Source organism: Hesperophylax consimilis, chromosome 25 (genome assembly GCF_061612785.1).
Source record: "Hesperophylax consimilis isolate HC1 chromosome 25, BYU_Hcon_1.0, whole genome shotgun sequence".
Taxonomy (NCBI): domain Eukaryota; kingdom Metazoa; phylum Arthropoda; class Insecta; order Trichoptera; family Limnephilidae; genus Hesperophylax; species Hesperophylax consimilis.
Window position 1 is genome coordinate 153,940 of NC_142860.1, and position 21,116 is coordinate 175,055.

General features: G+C 35.4%; 1 protein-coding gene across 1 annotated transcript in view; it reads left to right on the top strand.

Annotated features, from left to right (window-relative positions):
- LOC149411415 (farnesol dehydrogenase-like) overlaps positions 1 to 21,116 on the top strand; it is a 43,508-nt gene that overhangs the window by 12,871 nt on the left and 9,521 nt on the right. The gene's annotated exons all lie outside the window — the stretch shown is intronic.

Below are 21,116 nucleotides of genomic sequence, written 5' to 3' on the forward strand. Positions count from 1 at the left end.
TTTAGTAGTTGCCCCTTGTCGCATGGTTGCTGACATAGTACATATCGGCGGTTCTGCATCGTTAGGTTGAGTTTCTCCATTAGATGAGGCGTTTGCTTGACTGGGTTTATCAAAATGAAGAAAAGTATGGTGCTTGCCATGACACTTATGACAAGTGCCTTTTGATTTAAATTTTGTAGATGTATGTTGCGGGCTCAAGCAATTAAAACACAAAGATTTTTCCTTTGCAAAGGAAAAATTTTCCTTGGGTGATAATTTTAAAAATTGTGTACAAGTGTACAGTTGCGTGTGGTTCTCATTTTGACAACAGAGGCATTTTGATTGCGTACTCGTGTAAGTATGATGTGTGCGGAGTTGAGCTGTGCGTCCAGTTCCACCGGAACTGGTTGAATGTGTGTTGGCTGTGTTAGGTCCACGAGTTGTTGAAGTTCGTTGCAGAATTTCGACCTGATCTTGCACAAACGACACCAATTGCGTGCAGGTGGGAATCTCAATTTCTCGAACTGAGAGCTCAAATGCTTGTGCAGTTTGCGACTCTAACTTCTGCAAAGCGCATTGTAGTAATATAAAATCCGAAAGGTTTTCTATTCCCAATTGTTTTAGTGCGGCAATAGATGCTGAATATTTTTCTATAAAAACTGTCAAATTGTTTGCGTTGTGAGCTACGGTTTTTTAATGAAATATGTTATTCAGGTAATAAGTGGCAAGGGATCGCTTATCTTGATATTTATTGACTAGCGTATTCCAGATTATTTTGTATGTGTCTCCAGTTGGCACTAAACCTGACGTAACATTTTTCGCGGTTCCAGTTAATTTTCCAATTAAATATTGTACGCGTTGCGAATCAGATAGTTGTGAATTTATTTTTTTTTTATTTTTTTTTTATTTTTTATTAATGCAATAAACAACATAATATATTATAATTTTACTGGTCTTCCATTAAAAGCCTTAGCTTGTGGATGGAAGAAGAGTTAACATTTCACATATTATGTACAAATAAAGTCACGTGTACAGTTAATACAATGCAGTTAATACAGTTAATACATTTCATATAATTACAATTACTATTTACTATAATCATGTATTTCAATATATATATATATATGTGTAGGTAATATAGACACATGGCAATCAGACCCGTTAACTAAAATATGTAAACATATATGTATTCAGTAAGAAGAAAAACAAGTAAGATTTTTAGTGTGACATTCTCTAAAATACTTTTTGATGGAGTTCAACAATTGAATTTTGTTCCTAATGCTTCTGATTTCTATTGGTAGGTTATTGAAAAAGAATTTTCCTTGGTGAGTATAATGGTGTTGTGCAAAAGAAGTGTTTAATTTGGGGCACACAAATACATGTTTAAGTCTAGTACGATTTTCAGTTATGAATGCGTATTTATCTTTTTCTTTTATAATTTGTATAATTGAATTTTTTATAAATAAGTTTTTAAATGTTGGAACTTTGAATTCTTCGAATATGCTGTCGGTTGGGAAGTCTGGAGGTTTTTTTAGTATAATTTTTATTATTAGTTTTTGAACAATTTCTATGGGGGTCAGATTAGTTTTGTAAGCTGCTCCCCAACTGATAATGGCATACTGAAGAATAGACTGTACTAATGCGTAGTATATTGAGTATAGGTTTTTCGTTGATAAAAAGTTTCGTATCCGTAAGAATATATGAATTAACTTCCTAACTCTTTTTATTGTATGGTCGATGTGATCTTTCCATTTTAGGTTTTTATCTATGATTATTCCAAGATATGTAATTTTATCCGCTATTTTCAGAAGTGAACATTTTTGTTGGCAGTGATTAGTATCGTGTTGTGCGAGAGAATGATTATGTAAGAATATTTGAAGATTTGGAGGTACAATGTTAGTGTTAATTTCGAAAGGAATGACATATGTTTTATCACTATTTAACGACAAGAGGTTATTGTCAAACCATATTTTTAGATTATTTATGTCTTCTGTAGCTTTTAGATTAATTTTTTCCCAAGTTTTTTCTTTTATTATAAGGACTGTATCATCAGCGTAACAGATAATTTGGCCATGCAATGGTTGAATAAATATGTCGTTTACATACAAAATGAACAATATTGGTCCAAGCACGGTGCCCTGTGGGATACCAAAATTTGATGTTTCTTGGTCGCTAGTTTGGTCATTTATTTTAACAAATTGTGCACGATTGTTCAAATAACTTTCTATCCATTGGACGGTTTTATCATTGATGTTATTTAATTTCAGTTTTTTGATAAGCTTTGCGTGTGAGATACTATCGAATGCTTTTCTTAGGTCTATGAATATTCCTGCGCATTTATTTCCTTCATCAAGTGCAGAGTATATAAATGATGTTACATTTGCTATTGCATCTTGTGTGCTTTTTGTTTTTAAGAATCCGAATTGATTGGAATGTAATATTTTATTGTTTTCTAGAAAATCAACAACCCTTTTTTTCACAATCTTTTCAAATATTTTTGCTATATTCGATATTAGTGATATCGATCGATAATTTGAAACATTTTGCGGGTCGCCGGTTTTAAAGATAGGGGATATTATAGATTTTTTATAATTTGTTGGGAATATGCCTTTAGTCAGACTGAGATTGATAAGGTGGTTTAGTGGTTTCAGTAGATACATTTTCATTTCTTTAAGAATTTTCACAGAAATGTGGTCAAAACCTGGAGAGGATCCGTCTTTCATGCTTTCTATTACAAGTTGTATTTCAGTTTCGGTAGTTTTTTTAAAAGTGGATAGTGTATTTTGTTTTTGGGTATTAGTTGTTATAGTTTTTGGTGTGTGTACAGATTTAGTGATTTTATCAGCGAGATTGTTTCCTACTTTAGAGAAGTAAGAATTAAAAATGTTTGCTGTTAGTTTTGGGTCTTTGGATACATCTATGATATTATTTTCATGTTTTAAATATTTTATAGAATTATTTTTTTTCTTATTTTCAATTGCATAATTTACCGTTTTCCAAATAACTTTTAGATTGTTTTCTGAAGTAGAGATTATTTTTTTAAAGTAGTCGTCTTTACTTTTTTTAATTAAAGCTGTTAATTTATTTCTATATTTTTTGAGAACTATCTTAGCATTTTCATCGTGTGGATTTTTAATTGTATTTTTATATAGCTTTTCTTTTTCTCTGATAGATTTTATTAGGCCACAAGTGATCCAAGGTTTTATACGTCTGAATTTTGAATTCGTGTATAATGAGACCTCTGTTGTGGAGGTTTCAATATGATCCATAATTTGTTTTTCAAACATATTTGAGCATTGTTCGACATCGTTAGATTGTAGTATCGTACACCAAGTTTCTGCTTTCAATTTTTTCTCTAAAGTGGCAATATTTGTGGTTTTTTTAATAGTAATTGGAGCCTTAATTTGTGATTTTATTTCATTATCATACAATAATAAGCAAGTGTGGTGGTCAGTAATATTCGTTTGCCAAATCATTGTTTTGATTTTATATAGGTTTTGTAATTTTATGTTTATCCAAATATGATCTAAGCAAGACGATTTTTGTCTGTGCATTTCTCTAGTATTTTTGTTTATGCATGATTTAAAATCTAATTCAGTCATACAATTTAGGAACTCATTTTTGAAAATATTTTCTGATTTTTCGTTAATGTTAATATTAAAATCACCCGCGATAAAACAGGTTTTATTTTTAAGCGGTAGTAATATATTTTTCAGTTGAGTTATAAAATGTGAGATATTTGATTCGTGTGTTCTGTAAATGGCAATTATGTGATAAATATATTTATCGAGTTTAATTTCGATTTGAATACAGTTAGTCAGTAATATTGGGTGTTCTAAAGTCGTGACAATACTGAATTTGGTGTGAACGAATATTGCGATTCCACTATTTTTATTGATATTTATTTTAGTTGGGATGTATGTATAGTTAGGAAGTTGAAAGGCTGGTGACTCATCATTTGTAAATGTCTCTGTTAATATTATACAGTCTGGTTGTAATATTAGATTATTGATTTTAATAATAAATTCATCAAAATTTTGAAACATACTACGAATATTTTGGTGTAATATGAATAATCCGTTAAATTTGTGTGGGAAAAATTCATTACATGTCTCTGTGCTTGCACATTCGTATTCATGGATTTTGTAGAAATTTTCTATTTGGCTAGCTATAAAATCATCCATTGAAAATTAATTTTAATTCATTTAGAGCAATTGATAGCACAAACATCCATAAGCTTGCCAAAACTATGAAAAATTAAATTAAAAGAATTACGCTCCGTTATTATAATTATATCGGTATCGTGTCTATTAGTGAATAAAGTGTACTTATATCTGTTGCGAATGTATAACATGAGCATATAAATAATACATAACATAAGCATATAAATAATATAAAATATAAGCATAAAGAGAAAATAAAACATGAGCTTAAAGAGATTAAAAAACATAAGCATATAAAGAAAATAAAACATAAGCATATAAAGTATACCAGTGATATATGGATTTGGTTGTTGCGGATATTTAACATAAGCGTGAAAAGTATGCGTAACATTGGCATAAGTATACAGAGTATGCATATAGTTGTTGCGAGTATATATCACGAGCATATAAAGAATAAGCATATAAAGCATATAGAACATAAGTATATAGAGAAAATAAAACATAAGCATAAGCATGTAAAGTACACAGGTGTTATAGGGATTTAGTTGTTGTAAGTATTTTACATAATTATAGCAGGCATATAGTGTAACTATGAATTGAAGATACATAGTACAAGATTTATATTGTTTAATGCTAAAACTAAATGTAGTGTTTGGGTAAAGAGATAAAAGAAAACTAGAGAAATACAAATTAAATAATTTAAATTCCCCTGTAACCATATACCTGTGCCCTTCTGTTTCATATAATAGGTTGAGATTAATAGTTAAAATAGTGATGTTAATGAATTTTGAGTAAAGTAAAAAATATTTTATCAACATAAATACAATAGTTACAGTTCTTTTACAAGTTATTGGGTGTGTGAGATAAGATGTGTTTGTTTTTGTCATTGATAATAATGACTGGTGTTCCAATATCTCTACGGACGTACACTTGCCCTCCACGGGTCCAGGCGAATTTATATAAGTTTTCCCGTGTAGCCTTACGTGCAAGGAACCACAAGTGTTTCGCACGAAACGTCAGGTGTTCCGAGACGTATATGTGAGAGCGAGGTCCTGCAATTCCGACGAGGGTGGTGTTGAGTTTTTCCTCTCTATTGTTAGCTTGTTTGTTGAACTTTTTTATGTCTGACAGGAAAACATCACGGTCAATACTGGTTTTAAATGATATGATTATGGGCCTACATTGGTCTTTAGGTATTTTTTGGGAGATGCGGTAAGCTGCGTCAATCCTGTTCATTTCCACGTTTGAATTAGTAGTTTTTTGGATGTTGAATATGAGGTTATTTAAGTTTTCCCCATTATTTTCCGGGATCCCCCTGATTTCAGCGTTTTTAGACCTATTTAGCCTGTCTATTTGCTCCATTTGGTTTTCTAATACTTCAATTCTTGCTTCGAGGCCGGTGTTCTTTTTCTCAAGCTTGTTATTAGTGTCCTCAAGCTCGTGGACGCGAAGAAGAATGTCCTCATATTGCTTGCTCATCCCCGCTAGAGTGGCAAGAATTTGCGTGTTTTGTTCGAGTAGTTTGGCGAGTAGTTCACTATCAATAAGTGAACTGCCACTGGGTTTGACAGTCGGTGTGACACAAATGCATTGTTTACATTTTATGAGGGCACGCCGCTCCTTAGAGAGGCGACGGTAGGTACTTTCCGTCACACCTCCACATTGCAGATGGAATGTCTCCTTGCAGGTTACGCACACAAAAATAGACTCGTCTGAAAGTGTTGGTTCGGAACATTTTTGACAGGTATTATTCATGTTGATGATGTATGATATGTTGATGATGTTTCACTGTTATTTTACGTTATTTGTAATAGGCAGTAAAAGTTTTGCTATAAGCAGTCACAGTTCTTAGCACAGATAAACACTGGATTGAACTGTCAAATGTCACTTGATCGAAAATTAAGACACTTGTAATCGCTGTAGAATTAATGAATTATAACCAAGTTTGAAGTTTGTACACTAAATGTGACCCAAGGAATCACCTCCAATACATTTAATTTTCAATATGATGGTTTTAAATATAGATTTTATGATTTTATCGGTAGAGCAAATATCGTGGTATACACTATTTATTGTTGTATTGTTAAATGAACATTTGTTTTGAATGTTTCATAAAATAGGTGCCAATTTTCCATCCGTCCATCAAACGTAGGTAATTCTATAGCGGGTAACTTAATAAAATTATTTTTATTACTCGTAGCAGCATATGCGCTTGTAGATGTTTGCGGTCCCGTAGCTAAATTTGGTTTTAAATTATTTAGTGCGCGAATAATACGTGTGTATAATTCTTCAAACTGTTCCCTGCTTGAATAATCTGGTTCAGAATTCAGGTCTGACGTAAGAGTATTCTCGTTAATTTGATCAATAATTAATTCAAATTTATTTTTAATTTCTAAAATACTTTCAGATTCGGACATAAATGCCTCACCCGAACGTGACGCTTCGAAGTTGATCGGCAAATTATTTGCAAGCGAAACTAAATTTTGAACCCTTTTTAGAATAATATCTCTTTTACCTTTTAGTAAAACTAATTGTCTCTTTTGTTTGTCTTTCATTTTTAGAATTATTTGCAAACTAAAAGTTTAATTATTTATAAAATAATGCGCAAGAAACACGAGTGTACTGGGCGACAATTTGTACTGACGAATTATAGTGGAGAAGTTATTTTCCAAATAATTAAATATATTGAACGATACTCAAAGCGATGTTTACGTACGTACTTAGGTTGGCATTAATACATATAGACGAATATATATTACGCTGTAATATTTTTGCGATTTGCACCGAATAAATTTGCTACAACAACATCGATAAATAATTTAATTACCCAAGATATCAAAGAGTACCTATACCTAGGCATGTAATTTCAAATAGCGGACGAGTATTGCTAACTGAATTCTTACACAAAATGAATGCGATTGAGTAGGAACAAATATGGTTTTCGAATTACCAAAATGTAATTCTCTATTTAAATAATGCGGCTCGGATAGGATCAAATGTTGCGGCGTGAATGGACTGTAATTGCGGTATTTTGTAAATTTGTTTGATTTGACTTACCAATATCTCCAAGCTGTCGGCACCTTTCCACTTTGCTCTGCGGTAATCACCGGTAGGGTCATTGTTAGTATTAGAAGAGAGTTCAGGAAAGGGAAATGGTGATATTTGGTTTGCGAAATGGTCAATGCGTTAGAGATTGCTATTTTTATGCACTTTTCACGGCGATATTTTGCGGTTTAACATTTGCCGTTTACAGCGCGGCGCGGTGGTTTTAATAACTCAAGATAGGTTATGCGGAAGCGATAGGTCGGTTGAACCTTGCGGGCGGCGCGATTTTAACAACTGACTTGATGTAGGTAAAACGCGCGGAATGCGGGCGGGAAAACAGCACCAAAAATTACATGCAACAATTATAACTGGCCCGAGCAAATATCCTCCATATAATCCATCTACTCCTTGCAGTCACCTTTGCTTCGATATTCCCCTGGGTTGTTTCCACTGAAGCACACACTTGATCATAAATGTTGACATCCTTTCATTTGACATTTTTACGACATGACAAGTCCACCCATAGAACCTCCAATGGTTTCTCGATCTGTTTGGATTTCAAGTTCACCCTTCATAATTATCAATTTTTTTTAGCGTAGATCCAAAGATTTTACGTAGAATTTTATGCTTTTCTTCTAGCTTGGTCTTGGTCATAGATTTTTTTTTTGCTGTTATATATATTTTTTTATATATTTTACAGATTCCAGAATTAACGATCCAGCCCGTCGGACAAGTTTAAGTTACATACTATATCACAGAGTTTTATATTAACTGTTAAAACTCGAATAATAATTAAATATTTTATAAAAATTTCTTTATTTTACAAGACGTTGCGTTTTTTTCAAAATTTAAAACGAAAAAAACAGAATATTGCATACTATATACCTAAATTCAATACAAATATATACAATGCATGTCTGTCTAACCACTCAATCCTTTTTTTTAATGTGTAACCGCACAAGAGTCCTATCTGCTCCCAACTATCTGGAGCCAGTGAGTCTATGGCATCTGTTATATTGGGAGGCCGAAAGTAGTGGGAAGAGGAAGGAGATTGGGAAGAGTTATTAGTATTCAGTTCTGGCCACCAAACACAGCCAAAGCCATTTCAAGCAACGTTTTAATTCTGAATGGTGGTCTTACACCAAGGCGATACTGGGAATATCTTTAACTCTGGGACGTGCCGCAAATATACTAAATATTATTTTTAATGAGTGAAAAAAGAAATAACACAAAATAATCAATTAAAATTTCTCCACCTCTAGCTTGCTCGTCGAGAGTCTTACCCCTCGACCATGGAGGCCATCAAACCGTCTTGCTCTAAGAAAAATCTAAAAAATTCTTGCAAACGTTCGGAGAGCGAGTGTTCCGGTCATCAGCATTGGACACATAACTTTCTCAACAGCTGTGTGAGGAACCCGATTGTTGCTCATTAGCCGCACTCGTCAGGACTCTCATTGTTTGTAAAAAGGAAGCTATATTTTTTAAACGATTCTAGACACCCCAGATTCTAGTCCCAGTATGCATTATTGTTAATAAGAAAGAAAAATATTTGCATAATTATATTAATAGTCACTCATAATAAAGGCACATCAGAGATATGTTTGCTTGATGCTTCAGCGTCTGCAGTGAAATAATAAAGTTAAAAAACAATATTTACAGTTGTAAGAATGATTAGAACAAAAGAAAATATGCAAGCTGAATTCCGAGGGCTGTTTAGTCTCACTATCACGGGCAGTCCCGGCAAGAATGAGCGTGGAGTAAGAATGAATCCAGGCGAACGGCCTATCCGCAACAAGCCCAAAAACCCGCGTCTCTTATCCGGTTTACCGAAAGTACCCTCGGAAACGTGTATGCATATAAGGGTGCGTATAAACAGGACAAAATTTCCGCGAGCTGAACCACCAATTACGGAAATGAAACAAAACTACCGCAAGCTGCGTTTCGCACCGTTTGCGGTTGATTTGTTCATTTCCCATAATCGCGGTTCGGCTAGCGGAAATTTTGTCCTGTTTATACGTAGGATAAATAGCATCCCATTTGACAACGACTATCGTAGATAACGACTTTTTCATTATCTGCTAATTCCATTTCTCACGGATAACAGCGAGAAAGTCGTTAATTTTAAGGTTCAGGACGATTCTTTTCATCCGTAGAACCAGAATCGTCACTCAGAACCACGAATAAGATTTTTTTGTAGTGTGTTTAGCAAGTAGTATCTAGGATACAAAAAGAAAATAATTTAGCAATTTCCATACATCCACTGACATATGAATTAATAGACAAGAAGATAATGGCGAGGGGTAAAATCAACTGTTGAAGAACGAAGGGGGTGAAACTGACTGTGATTCGTCAATAAATCAATCTGACAGTAAATAGGCATCTCGCATTATAATATCACCATTTACTTCTTAAAAGTAAAATCTGCTTTTGAATGAATAGACATTTTTACATGGGAGCGCAAATTACTCGCCACGTTATGAACAAATTTGCGAAGTCCAAATCGGCAAAAAAATTCGGTTCTATTTTCAGAGTCGGAATATTTCGTTTAAGTATTTAGTTAAGACACTTTTATAAATGTTCATAATTTACTTCCCAGCAACCAACCAGCTTTGTTTTTCTCGATGTGATAGTAACAACTGATTCATATTATACGATGTGAATATGCTTAAAATAAAGTAAAATAATGCTTATATATGGAATGTAATACGACAATTGGGTTTATTCTCTTTTTCACATCTATTTTTACAAGTTTTCATAGTAAAAGTCAACATTTTGCCGTGTTATTTCGTAAAATGAACCGATGATGCCTCGACCATAGTTCGCACAAGAATGATGACGTCACGTTTTCAAATTTCACTTGAGGCCATACGCGAGCACAGCCGGCTCCAATGGAACCGGTATGGGGAGTGGGGATAATACGCTTTTAATCACTTAGGGCAGGTCTACTAATATTCATATGAGAGCACCGATAAATAGGACCGCAACACCTCACAGGGCGTCAATCTGCAACCTTCAGTTAACAATACTACTTATCAATATTGTTTTTAGATTCTCCATCTGAAATTACGTTTAACTCGCTTGTAATTGTGTGTTTTATAAATAAATATTGTTACTTCACCGTCTCGTCATTTTATTTAGTTAAAATAAAATAAAAGAAAACCAAGAAAGTTAACTGGCGCCCAACTAGGAGGCTTCGAGAACAATCCCAAGCGTTCCAGATACCTAGATCTGGCTAAGAAGTTCTGGCTGATATCGTTTCAACCCGTCGCAGAAGTCTTGAACCCACAAATCGTTAACCTCATTGAAGACACTATGAAAAAAACGCTGATAATTTACATGTGAGTAGGTTTTTTCAAATTTTTCGTCTATCCCATAATCCGATAGATCCTTAACCTTCTTTATCCACAAAGACAGAGTGTTTTTTTTCTTTCTCATCCAAGAGCAAGTTATATTTATAGTACTAAGTAGTTCCATATATTTTTAAATATTTTTTTAATCTAAAATTAAAAATGGCACTATCAAACGAGAGATCCGCGTCATGCACAGATTCCATCTTCGAGTACCACGGGTCTCCAGATGAGCTTTATTTCTTCATCAAGTCAGCTAGAGGCTTTTTATCTATTAAAAGGTAAAGCCCTACAAGTAATTCTAATGCACGACCACGATTTTAGAATAGAAACGATATTTGAAATTTTAGAAAAAGAATGTGGCGATAATAAAACACTTTCGCTATGGCAGAAGGAACTAATTAATTTACAAAGAGGAAACCGAGATTTCTCAACTGTTATACATGAGGTCAACAAGATACTGTTCGCGATAAAAATAAAGATAACCGAGTCAGTCGGTGCAACAAACGCACCAGTAATATTTGCCGCTTATCAAGATACAGCTCGTAATACTATAGTGAATATGTTGCCAACGCACATTAAGTGTGCAAATTTAAATAAAAATTATGAAACGTTGTGTCACGAAATTTGAACCTTAGACGCATACGGTGAACTTACTAAGAAAACATCGACGCAACGTCCCTTTGCCACGGAATCGTTTAAAGACCATCATTTCGCGTCCGGAAGGCAACGTTTGGCTTTGAATAATAGAGAGCCATGGGGAATCCGGGTTTGGAAAAATAATAGTAATTTTAATAAAGACGTTGGATAAACTGCACTCGAACAAAATAATTCCTACACACCGCGTTGGTCCCACTTTGGTAATAAAAGTGATAATCTTGCTCCGCGCCCATATAGTAATAGCCAACCGACATTTTTACCGCGCAATAATCATTACAATAGAAATGAGGATGTTAGCATGCGTACTGCACCTCAGCGTCGCCCTGATAGAGGGCCCATCATCAATTTAGGAAACGATCGCATGGCTCAGGAATTGTTCCATAATGAACATCCTGAGGATTTTCAAGAGGGAGAAATAGAAGCTCCAACTCCATAATCCATTTGCACAATTTAACTTGTGGTCTACCTTTTATTAAAACACCCCTGGGAATTAAAATATTAATAGATACGGGCAGTATGAAATCATTCATGACTCAGGAATTATATAATAAACTATTCTTTGACTGTAAATACATAGATGAATCTTTTGCGGTACAAACAGCGCATCAAAAGATTTGCCACAAAGGAACCGTCATTACCCCGTTCTGGAAGAAAGTTTTTGGTGAAAACGACAACAAAATGCGCTTTCACGTTTTTAATTTTTCAAATAATTATAATGTTTTACTAGGCATAGATATGTTAAGTTTAATTGGGCCACGTTAGTATTAAGAGATAAGGTGCTGCGTACGCCAAATAAAATTGTAAAGCTCTTTCATACGGAAGAAGCGAACGATTTAGATAATATTCTAAACAATAATCAGGATTTATTTTCGACAGAATTGTCAGGGAACTGTGCCCCTGTGGCGGAACATAAGATAACGCTATTAACGGGAGCGCCGGTATACCAAAGGGCTTATCGCCTACCGCACTATCAGCGTAATGAAATAGACCCGCAACTCCAAAAAATGTTCAAAGATGGGATCATCAGGCCTAGTAACTCCCCTTGGACGAGTCCCGTTCATCTTGTACCTAAAAAAATGACCAATCCGATGTTAAAAAATGGCGTATGGTTGTAAATTTTCGACGCCTTAACGAACAGACTCGTAGCGATAAATTTCCGCCCCTGAACATAGAAGATATTTTTGCACAACTGAATGGTAATAAATATTTTTTCACGCTAGATTTTACGAGTGGATATCATCAAATAAGAATGGCAGAATGCGATATTGAAAAAACTGCCTTCCGCGTCCCTAATCAACATTGGGAGTTTTTTCGAATGCCCTTCGGATTGAAAAACGCAGGAGCCTCCTTTCAACGAATGATGAATGACGTCCTATGCAAATATATCGGGAAGGTATGCCTTGTTTACTTAGATGACGTCATCGTGTATTTTAAAGACGAGTGCGATCATCTTAAGAATTTGGAAATAGTTTTTAACGCTCTGAGAGCCGCAAATTTAAAAATTAACATGAACAAATGTCATTTTATGCAAAAAGAAGTGAAATTTTTAGGGCATATACTAAATGAGACTGGTCTACAACCAGACCCGGCAAAACTAGATGCCATACGTAAATTCCCCAAGCCTAGGAATATTAAAGAAATAAAATCGTTTTTAGGTCTAATAGGATATTATCGCAAGTTTGCCCCTAACTTAAGCGTGGTTTCTAAACCACTAACCGAATGCACACGAAAGGGTGTTAAAATTGATACTAATTGTGAACGATTCGTTAAAGCGTTTCATCAATGTAAAGAACTGCTAATGAACGCTCCTGTATTAAGATACCCCGATTTCGACAAGGAATTTACCATTACTACGGACGCTAGCAATATAGCCCTCGGCGCCGTACTGAGTCAAGACTCGCACCCAATTGCGTATATCTCGCGTACGCTTTCCGTAACGGAAACTAAGTATAACACGATGGAAAAGGAATTGCTAGGCATACTATGGTCCTTGCAGCAGTTTCGACCATACATTTATGGCCGCCATTTTCAAATCGAAACAGACCACCAGCCTCTAGTCTGGTTAACAAAACTAAGAGAACCGAACGCAAAACTAACGCGATGGAGATTGAAACTCCAAGAATACGATTTTTCTATAAAACATAAAAAGGGTAATACTAATCATGTAGCGGATGCGCTTTCGCGAGTCGAGATTAATATGAACGAAACAACCACCAGTTCGATGATGGGAGAAGTTGCCTCATGCTCCCGAAATGTAGTTAGCACTTTGCACAACAATACGGACGATAACGAATCCGGCATTCCAATTAGACACGAACATCCTCCTCCTAGAATGAATAGGATATTTGTCAAGACCGCAGCAATAGCCTCACGAAAACTACAAGGTAAAGAAAACGGAACTGATCATGTATGGTGCATTCCCGCAGATGATGCAACTTTAAGAAACTTTTGAAACAACATGATTTTAGCTTACCTAGCATAGGTATAGAAAGAATAGAATTTCTAATAGAAAATAATAACGGTTTATTACGTAATCTGATAAGTAAGCGAACTAAGCGAGGACTCGTTAACGGTCTGGGGTCTATCATTAAGTACCTTACTGGTAATCTTGACGATAACGATTTAAATTAGTTGAAAGATAAAATTAACATTAATAACCACAGGGTATCTCTGACCTCTCGTACAATGGAGGACTATTACACGAAACTTAAAAATCTTTCCGATAGCCAAATTGTTTTATGGTCACAAATAAGCCGCGACCATTACGAAGATATGAATGAATTATTGCTGATACACTTCATATATCAGGCAGAAACGATAACGGAACTGTTGGACCGCTTAACAGAAGCCGTGTTATTTGCTTCACATAATATGTACCATTATATTGCATTGCATTCTTACGGACTTCCCGCATGCCTGTGTACGTGGATTGCTGACTTTTTAAGGGATAGGTCGATTCAGGCGGTTGCTGACGGTTTCACCTCTTCATCGCACTCCGTCCTGGCGTCCCACAGGGATCGGTTCTGTCTCCGACTTTGTTTTTGTTGCACATCAATGACCTTTTGACATGTGCACCGATTCATTGTTACGCGGATGACAGTACAGTTCATGATAGCTTTTTGTTTGACAAGCCCCCAAAGGGCACACAAACTCCAACGGCTCGGAGGGCTTTGAAGCAGAGAATGGACGGTTATCTCGAGAGTATTTCCTCCTGGGGTAAAAATAATCTCGTCGAATTTAATGTTTCAAAGACCCAATCCTGTCTGATTACGTCTAAAAGGGATCCAAATGATAATCTAGTCTCCTTCAACGGAAGCAATCTTCCGAACAGGCCTTCCATTGATATGCTTGGTGTAACTATAAGTGACCAGCTCAGGTACGGGGGCTCCATCGAAGCTAGAGTAAAGTTGGCCTCTCAGAAGCTGGGCGTACTGTACAGGGCCCGCAGATACTTTAATAGTACACAACTGCTCACCCTGTACAAATCGCAAGTGCGCCCTACTGTCGAATTTGGCAGCCATCTCTGGTCTGGAGCCCCAAAATACCTGAAAAAAACCCTTGACTCTGTGCAGAAACGGGCGGTCCGTTTGATAGATTCCCCAATCTTAACAAACGGACTGCAATCTTTAGAGCACAGGTGTCAGGTAGGTATGCTGTCCTTGTTCTATCGGTATTACAATGGAAGATGCTCTGAGGAACTAGCGTCATTGATCCCTTCGGCACCGGTGCGTAGTCGGGATACACGCCAAACGCGCGCCCAACATTTGTACACAGTTGACACTTGTCACATGAGAACGGGTCGCTTCTACGATTCGTTCTTAAGTTCAACAGCTCGGCTGTGGAACGAACTGCCGGCCTCTGTGTTTCCTCCCTCCTACAACATGGGACTCTTCAAGACCCATGTTCACTCCTTCCTCTCCACAAAAAGACCCTCCACACAGCATCCCCAAAGATGACATAGGCCCTGAGGGAAATTATTCTCTTCAGGGCCTCCTGTGGGGAGTAAATATAAAAAAAAAAAAATAAAAAAAAATTATAGCATGTTAAAACCTGAGCTTTTTTTAGACGCTATTAAAAACGTAAATAAGCGACAGGTGCCATCAGAAGATTTTAATTTGCTTCAGCACTTGCTACAAGTAAGATAAGTACGATCAGAAAGAAAATTGCACTTCGTTATAACGTTAACTCTAGTAGAAGAGTTATTTTATAGTTATCATGATATTTTACCCATTATTTCCAAATCTTTCGATAATAATTGCCTTATACCCGCATCCCTCCCAAGACGAATTTCGAAGAATGGAAAAGATGTATTTTTAGCCGACAGATGTCAGGAGATGACCGACACTACGAGTATATGCAACAAACAGATTATAACATTAGACGACTGCACCAAAGGATTAGCGGATTCGCAAGACGAAAAAAACTGCACACTAAGAAAAATTTACTGTCCCAATGAGCACACCCGCCTCATTGCACAAAACATAATGTTCGCCTTCAGGAACATCCCATCAACTATTTATATAAACTGCCATGAACACCAAAGAGAGACTACTATCTTCAAATCTGTATTAATCAGCAGCCCAGATTGCAACATACAAGGAAAAACCCTAGCTATAAGACAAACGGTAAACCAGGAAGATATTGCGGTTACCTACTCCAAGGAAAAACTACAAGTGTCGAAACTTCCACAGATCCAAATTCAAGATCTTTCAAACACAAACACGAACTAACTATCCCTATCATAGACCCAATTGAAAGAAGTCTACATCTATCATTAACCAGTGGCTGCATTATCGCCGTAGTTACATTAATCATATGGAAAATCTTCAAACTCTACTTCCAGAAGAAGAGGAGTTTGAATTTAAGGGGGGGTGTGTTACCGAATCAAGAACGCTCCCGACCCCAAGATAACACCGAGCACACCCAGCATCCGGCTATACATCTTATCTAGCGGTGTCTACACTTGGTGATCCACCAAATAACATTATCATCATCGACGATGGACCCGGACGTGGGAGCGCGTGACCGCCCGCACATTACCCTATCAACGAGAGCACCGATAAATAGGACCGCAACACCTCACAGGGCGTCAATCTTCAACCTTCAGTTAACAAGACTACTTGTCAATATTGTTGTTAGATTCTGCATCTGAAATTACGTTTAACTCGCTTGTAATTGTGTGTTTTATAAATAAATATTGTTACTTCACCGTCTTGTCATTTTATTTAGTTAAAATAAAATAAAGAAAAACCAAGAAAGTTAACTCGGGCGACTGGCTAGCGGCTGGCGGCTGGCACAAACACAACTGTGCGGTTGTAGGTATCGATGGTCTAAATCAAAATAAACTGCAGACGTTTGGATGTCTCATGTTCCCGCATAGCGAATTAAAGCGGGACATCAATAGCGTGTCATTTCCTCGCATACTCTTCGCGTATTAGTATCACACGGTCGATTGTATTGGTGTATTTGTTCCCGATTTTTAAAAAATCTCAGATTTTTGATTGAATTTGAAAACTATATAAAATATTATTTTTTAATTCAGTTCATAAATGTATAGCGGAAGAATACCTAAAATCTGAACCCAGAATTTATTATATTTATACAGTTATTAAAGTTATTAGAAGCAATGTGTAGTACATACACATCACAGATAAGGAAAGGTTAAAAAAAGTGAAAAACAATAAATATTTTATCTGTAAAAACCTTTCGGAAGAAATTCTGTAAATGAAAGTGATAATTTCATCAAAATCCATTGGGCGCACGAACGAACGGAAGCGGATAGCATCTTTGTTTCATACTATTTGGAGATAAATTAGCGAGTTGCGATTAGGCTAACATATTTTTAATAACATTAAATTCTTATTTTACACCTTCGTAAAGCTTTCTTCAGGTGAAATTTGACTTTCATCTTATTAAAATCAATCTTCTTAAAATATTATCAATAAATATAAATAAACATGTGATAGCCTTATTGACCACACTAAAACATATCATTAACCTTATTTACCGATTTGATTATTTTTCGCAAGGTCGTTATAATACAGTCAACTGTATTACGTCAATGTGATACGCACCACGGTAGTTACGAAGTATTTTGTTTATTTCAACAATACTCGTGTCAACAATATACGTCGCGAGATGATATTTATTTTTGGTAGATGACATTTAGGTATTCAGTTTGGTTTATTTTTGCATTTACACAACTTAATAATTCTAAACTAAAATATATTAAATCCCAAAACACGGAGGTCAAACGGCCAATGGGCGAATAATATGTTTTTAGTTCTTGCCTAAAATAACTCTTGATTCCTTTAAGTTTCAGGGCCAGTATTGAAAATGTCAAGAGACCTAGAGATTTTGTTTAGCAGCATTATACTTATTGTTATTCTATGCTAGGCCAGAGCATCCGTTCCGCCGTATGGAATAGATAATTAGGTCCTGGTGTAGACCTTTAGACGGGCGTTAGACAGGATGTCACTAAAATAACTCTTGATACCTTTAAGTTTCAGGGCAAATATTGAAAATGTCAAGAGACCTAGAGATTTTGTTTAGCAGCATTATACTTATTGTTATTCTATGCTAGGCCAGAGCATCCGTTCCGCCGTATGGAATGGATAATTAGGTCCTGGTGTAGACCTTTAGACGGGCGTTAGACAGGATGTCACTAAAATAACTCTTGATACCTTTAAGTTTCAGGGCAAATATTGAAAATGTCAAGAGACCTAGAGATTTTGTTTAGCAGCATTAAATTTATTGTCATTCTATGCTAGGCCAGAGCATCCGTTCCGCCGTATGGAATAGATAATTAGGTCCTGGTGTAGACCCTTAGACGGGCGTTAGACAGGATGTCAGTAAAATAGTTTATTATTTTTAATGCTGTTATTGAAAGGGCCCTTTTGCCCCTAGATTGAAGATTTTAGTAGCGCGTTTCAGAGATCAAATCAATGTTTTGCATAAATCGCGGGTAATCACCATGCATTCTCATTATACATCACACATTCTCATTATATATTAAATATTATACATTAATAATAATATTCGGATGGTTTTTATAGCGTCGTTTTTTTGAAAATCACTTCAAGGGCCCATTCTTATTATACATATTATATACTATACATTACATTTATATATTACAAACATAAAAAACTTTTTTTGATTTTTTTCCAGTAATTCTATGTATTTTTGGTGTTATGAGGCCAAACAACAGAACCGTATTGCAATTGCAGTTGGACATCGATGTCATTGCTTCGGGCTTGGAAAATTGATTGCTTGTTCTTATCAAAAATTAACGAAATTTGTAACACGATGATGCCAACTCTATTATAATATGATAAGAAAAGGTAAGTTTGGGATCAAATAGGGCCGAGGTAGCTTTTAGATTTCACTGAAGACAATATTTCACCATTAAACTCACAAAAGAATTTAATTAGCTAAGGACGGACAGCAACATTTATAGTTCCTGATGATTTTTAAATAGGAATATCATGGGTCTTGTCGGGAAATTTTATGTTTTGAAAACCAAAATTATTTAAAATACCATAAAAAAACTAAAATGATTTCACAATTAAATTTTTAATTAATCTTCAGAGATTTATTCAACACAATAATAAAACCTATGATTCTATTAATTTTACAGTATAAGCTACCAACCAATTAAAGTTATAATGCACTTCAACGAATGAAATGAGGATATATCGATAAAAGGTTATCTGAAGATGACCACACAACATTATTTACAATAATAGCACGAATAGCGCAACTTTACTTGAAATGGCAGGAGTCGTGTACCAGTTCTGAACAGCCGGGTACTTACATATCTTCCTGTTCCCAATCCCCGGGCAGTAGGGACTCTTGTGTTAGCAAATAATTATATTATAGGGAATCAAAATTTGTAGAATGTTCGCCATTTTTTAACGAAAAAGAAAATTGAGTAAAAAGTTTTTTAAATAACCGTGTCATTGTCAATTAGATCAGGGATTGTGAACCTTTTTGATGATGGGGGCCATTTAGACGAGTTTTATTATTGCATTTGGAAACACACGTCTGGTTTTAACTAAAGTGATTATGCATATCCACCAACTATCATTTTTATTTCACTCGGAACACTTTTTGATCAATCGAATCACTTTTTAAAGTGTCTGCTCAGAAAATTCTCATTTCTATGCACAAACTGCCTCCTTTTTTATTATGTTTTAGTTTTAATATTCGCGTTTTGTCCTGTTCTGCTGTTATTGTTATTCTAAGTTTTGTCATCACTTTGTATAAACAGTGTATTTAGTGTTATAATATTAGATCTGTATTGGGTAAGGCAACACTGTAGGAATAATTTTAAGAACCACTAATACTGAATTACCATTTTTTTAAAGTTTGTTATACGAGTAGTTAAGCGCACTTGAAGTGAAATGACACTAAATTACATAAATGCCATTTTATTATTATTTTTAATACGTTAATGGTTTTTCTCGAAATTTTGCAACAATGATCTGGAATGTAATGTAATGTAATGTAATGGAAACTCGAGTTTTATTTGTAATTGCATATGTTTTTCCAAATTTATTTCACAGTATGCTATTCTTCTAGTAGTAGAACTTTGATAATATTGCACACAGAACAAAATTTAGTTTTAATTTTAATATAAACAAATAAAAAAAGAAGTTGCACAATCACTTATGTAGGAGGAAGTGTGAAAAAAGCGAGACGGTAGATTAAACACAAAGCACATTGTAATTATTGTTAAACATATTTACCAAAATAACGTTTTTCAAACTCAAATCAGAGCAGTCATAACAGAAAATACGTAAAAGTAATATGATATGGACAATTGAGAACTTTGGTCTACCAACGTGTAGTAAAGTAAAAACGTTTGAAACCGGTTATTTAATCACCCCTGATTTAATGGCTGGAAAGTAATGTTATAATTCTTTCTCTTGGTTTTGCAATATGCAAGAAGCTTTAAAAAATACTTACATCACTTCAAAATGTATTCGAGAGGCCGGAAGTCGAGATTCCAGGCTTAAAATTAACTCATGCAAAGAAAATATGTTATATTCCAAATGAAAAAAAAACTTTTCACTAAATTCACGTTTGCGGATTAACATAGTAATACACATTGAATGAAAACCGTTCTCGTGTTCCGAATGCAATTTCTGTCGTGTTATCATGCTTGGGCAGCAACGCATTCACGGATTTGAGTTGACGTGCTCAGTGGGCCAGATCAAAAGGCCTCGAAGTTTTTTTTTATTTATTTTTTTATACTAACTCCAAACAGGAGGCCCTGAAGAAAATAATTTCCCTCAGGGCCTATGTCATCTTTGGGGATGCTGTGTGGAGGGTCTTTTTGTGGAGAGGAAGGAGTGAACATGGGTCTTGAAGATTCCCATGTTCTAGGAGGGAGGAAACACAGAGGCCGGCAGTTCGTTCCACAGCCGAGCTTTTGAACTTAAGAACGAATCGTAGAAGCTACCCGTTCTCATGTGACAAATGTCAACCGTGTACAAATGTTGGGCGCGCATTTGGCGTGTATCCCGACTACGCACCGGTGCCGAAGGGATCAATGACGCTTGTTCCTCAGAGCATCTTCCATTGTAATACCGATAGAACAAGGACAGCATACCTACCCGACGCCTGTGCTCTAAAGATTGCAGTCCGTTTGTTAAGATTGTGCTAAGATAAGTTTGTTAAGAAATGCCGGAGGTTTCTCACCACTGAATTAGACGGAGAATAGTTCACTTCATGCTTGCAGACAGCACTTGGATTAGTTATTCGTTCGGATCCGAATTGAAAAATAGGTAAGAGCTCTCAGGAAATCGTAATTTTTTAGTTACTTTAAATATTTTTGTTTTCGAATTTTATTTAAATATTTAATTTTTGAACACTGCATTTATAATGTTATATAAAATCTTAGTACACTTTAGAATATTGT